General features: G+C 43.4%; 1 protein-coding gene across 9 annotated transcripts in view; it reads left to right on the top strand.

Annotated features, from left to right (window-relative positions):
- The window catches only part of SORCS2 (sortilin related VPS10 domain containing receptor 2), a 532,019-nt gene that overhangs the window by 372 nt on the left and 527,241 nt on the right, over positions 1–4,406 (top strand). The window lies entirely within an intron of this gene.

Raw genomic sequence — 4,406 nt, 5'->3', positions numbered from 1 at the left:
GTGAGTGCTGATGAGGGACAGTGCGGGCGGGGTTGGGGGTCCCTGCCCTTGCCGTTGCTTTGCTCTTCCAACTTGCGGGGAGCAACCTGCGATCCGCCGGCCTCGGTGCGGCCGGAGCGCGCTGCTCCCGCCTCCCGCCGGCTGGCCCGGGGCGTGGGAGTCCCCGTGGGCAGCGCTCGGGGTGCTGCGGACGGTGAGGTGCCGCCGGGAGGCGAAACGCCGCCGTGGTCGGGCCGACCCCGGGTACCCCTCGCCACTTCCCCAGAAGTTTGAAAAGTTTGCGAGCGCGCATCTTTCAGAGGCGCCGGGTGCGCGGTGTGCGCCGCGCTGCGAGGAGGAGGAGGAGGAGGAGGGAGGCTTAGCTCCGGACCGGCGAGGCGATGTCCGTGTGCGGCCGGCGTGCCCCCGGGTCTGTGCCAGGGTATCCGGGTAAAGGAGAGGCACGGACGAACTGCGGTGCGGGGATTATCTCCTCCAGCTCCGCATGAAGTCCCAGATTAAATTGTCGAGGCTTAATCGATTCACCGCGATTCAGTCATCCCCGTGTAATCTCCCCCGCGCCGTGCTCTGCCTCCTCAAGCGCCGGGGAAAGAAAATCTCGAAACAAACCGAAAATGAAATAAAACGTAGCTCTGGGCTTGAGGTGATGTGAACAGCAGGAGTGAGAGAGCGGGACGGCCCCGCCGGGCGCCGCAGGAGCATGGGGACGTCCCGCAAAGGTCCGGAATAGCAGCAGCTCTCCGAGGGCGCTTTTAGAGCCACGTCGGTGGATAAAATTCTTGTGCCGGGACCAGTGATACTGCATTAGAGCATCGGTGTTCATAACTTTTCACAGTTAAAGCAATGTGTCTTGCCTTTATTGTTTATCTGTTTTAGACAGCAACTCTCACGGTGGGTGCTACTAGTATTTTTTAAACTAATTTTCAGTTTCAGTTAGTCTTCACGTCTTTATATATTGATCCATTAATGGTTGGGTATTCGCACGGGAAGTTTCAAGGATTTGCTGCTTCTAATTTATTCTTCACTGAAACATTATATCCTAACAGTGGGCGTCATGGGTAAATATTACACAGCACCTTGCACTGTCTGTGTAACTTCATAGTCAGGAAAATATCGTTATGAAAGCTTAAGATGAACTTTCTCCTGGAGGATTTTAGTGTTTCTGGAAATCTCTTGAGCGTTTTAACTACAGTTCAGCTACGCTCTGACTCTGCTCGAACTTCGTGAATTTAGTATAAAGTTTACTTAAACTTGGCTCAGTTCAGAGTGTGCGTGTTATACTTCTCATAAGTATGTGAATTATCAGCCTTTCTCTAGGACCTGAAGTCCTGGGTTTTTGCCTGTTTTGCTAGGGAGTCAGCCAGGATGTGGAGCTGCTAAGGCTCCACTGATGAGGATGCAGTGATTCCCTGGAGCATGCTGAGCGTTTATGTTAATGCTCTTGTATAATCAGGTGTCAGAGTTGAAGTCAGCATCATAAAGCTTGACACTTTCAAAGGCAGTTTAAGATTTGCTCAGGAAGGAAGTAAGATGATGGTCATTTTCTGTGAAAAGAAAGTGTTGCAAATCAGCAGCATCAGCTATTCTGATTCTGTCCTTCCTCCATTTCTCTTCTATTAGACTGCTGCCGTTTTTTGTGGGCAGTGCTTGCAGGCTGTTAGGACAGCTTCCTTGAAGAATTCAATATTAAAAAGTTGGCATAAGTTCATTTTCTGACATAGAAGGCAAGTAACAGCTTTCATGCAAAGCATTCTGCACTTTAAAATGAATATAGTAGAACCTTGCTAATCCACAGTTATGACTAGTGGTCTCGCCTCGCCTCTCTGCAAAGATTTAATAACAGATGCTGCAGTGAGGGCTTGTATTGCTAAAATGTTATTATTTTTTCACAGTATGCTACAGCTCGCTTACTAGAATACTATCACGTAGTCTCTTCAAAAGAAAAGATAAATGGCAACTGTCAGAAGAAATGAAAGTGGTTACAGTTTTTGCTGCAACTTAGCTCTTTTTTTGTTTGCTTAGTTGCTATCTACTAATTAAGTATTGCGGAATGCCTGCAGACGTTCTGTACATTATTTATACATTCAATAAAAAATACTTTTGCATACTTTTACAAAGTATGATGCTTACTCTGCCTGCCATCAGGTGATTACTGTCAAGCAAGACTGTATTTGTGACCTGTTAATGAAAGACTTTTCTGCCTTAACCCAAATGAAAGCAGCCAGTCTTTGCACTGGATGTTTTACAGTATGACTGTCAGCATTTCTTTCATTTTCTTTTCTTGTTAATTAGCTTTGTTTTATTGCATGGTTCCAGAAGAAGAGCTGATTTTAACAAAGGCTTCCACAGAAAAACTATTTCTAAAGACAGTTCATAAAATCTTTTTTATTTCTTTATTTTTTTTTAAGAAGTGGAAGAAATGCATTAAGCTCAAAGGAAACAGGACGGGCTCAAGGGGACTGGAGAGATTTTTGTTGCATGTTTGTATGTTATATTCAAACAATTGAAAATAAGCACCTGATCCCAAACATATTTAAAGTAGTCTTGAATGTCTATTTGTTTAAGTAGATGTGTATTTATTTATATTACTCTAGGTTGTTTGGAGGCGGGAACAACACTATAATCTAATGCTTCTCAAACCTACCACCTTATTCGTGTTTTTAAATCTATGGAAAGTTTTTCTTTGTCTTGGAAGCACAGGCTTGAGTTTTGAAGCTCTGTTCTGTCCCAGGCACATTGCAGCCAAGGGGAGGGCTGTCATTCCTACAGTGGGGTTTTGGATCAGGTCCTGTGAACCTCAGGAGGCACTCAGCAATCTGAAAGTGTCACCACACACATTTGGCACCTCATTGGAGGTACTCAGCACTTTGTAAACCAAGGAGCTAAACTAGTTTCTTTACCTTTTACAGCTGCATGGCTGAAAATTTGACAGTGATGAGCTCCAGATGACCACATATCCTCTTAAACACCTCACCTAGTAAAATAAATGAAGAAGAAATATGCAATAGGATTATTCCTTTGAGCTCCATGATGAAGAGACAAATAACTATAAAAGCAGAGGAGGCAGCTGCATCTCTCAGGGATGTTCACCTGCATGAATAGTTCATTGAAAGTGCTGCCATAGAGTACTCATGTGTGGATTAAGGGCAAGCACATAAATGCAAGAGGGGCAGAGGTTAGGTTGACGTGCATATGGAGTTTTAGAAAAATAATTTGCATCGTGTAAATCATCCTGTGCTGCAATAGTAGGAGCATGTGATTTTTGGTTGCATCAGACGTCTTGAAAGAAACTAGGGAGGCTATAAATTAAATTGATCCTCTCTCTTCCCTCTTTTCTGTACTGTAGAAATATGATGTTTACTTATTATCCTCTTGTAATGCTCTTAGTTTGGTGAGTTAGAGAAATGATGGCTTTGATGGCAAAGCAGAGGATGCGGTTGCACGGATTGTAAAGCGGGCTTGAATCACTGGGAAGGTCAGGGCACAATTCCTTGCTTTGTCAAGAGAGAGCTGTAGCAGGAGATAGGCAAATTGCTTCCTGCTTTGTGTCCTTGTTACTTTATTTTGTAGTCTAATAATTATTTGCAGATCTTATAAGCAAGAAGCATGTCCCCAACCTTTCTTTGCAGTGGGATGTGTAGTCAAAACCGTCACTGGTGATGCAGGTCTTGCAAAGCCAGTACTTGTCACAGAAGAATGTATCTGGTTAGTGAATTCCTGCAATTAGTATTTCTGCTCTCTGTCCCCTCTGCCCACAGAAAGCTGTTGTGTGGTCTTACTTTCAAACAAAGGCTCATGCAAGTGGAACTAATTTTTCTGCCAGTCTTAAAATATCATAAACTGAAGACATGGCAGGTGGGTGGTGCAACACACCATTTACTGTGGGAAGGGCAAATAATTGCCATCCGTGTAACTGATAAATAACACTGAGAACTGGAATATATACAGGTAGCATGCTAAACGAATAGTTAGTGTGTTAACCTAAATATGCATGTGCCCAGATTTACTAAAAATATGCAAGCCTTTCTGATTTAGTTGAAAAATAGTCAATTCATGACAACTTTTAAAAATCCTATTTTTCCTTTGGAGAGACCTTAGTCATCCCAGGAGCTTTTTTTTTGGGACTAGATAAACAACTTTGTTTGCAAAACTATATTCTTTTTGACCCTCATGAAGAATTCCCATTCTGCATTCATACTAACCAATAAAAAAAATCAAAGCAGAAATAGGGGGAGAATGAGACTCGTATTCACAATTGATTTTGATTCAGGGGCTGCTCTTCATGCTGTGTGCAGACTGCTAAAGTACTGTGAACAGGACTTTGGCCAGCTACTTCCAAGTCTGCAGTTTCATGGTGCCAATATTTCCTTTTTTTTGTTTGTTGTCAAAATATGAAGTTCATGCAG

The sequence above is a fragment of the Sturnus vulgaris genome, chromosome 4, assembly GCF_052056855.1.
Source record: "Sturnus vulgaris isolate bStuVul1 chromosome 4, bStuVul1.hap1, whole genome shotgun sequence".
Lineage (NCBI taxonomy): Eukaryota > Metazoa > Chordata > Aves > Passeriformes > Sturnidae > Sturnus > Sturnus vulgaris.
This window is presented reverse-complemented; position numbering and strand designations above follow the sequence as displayed.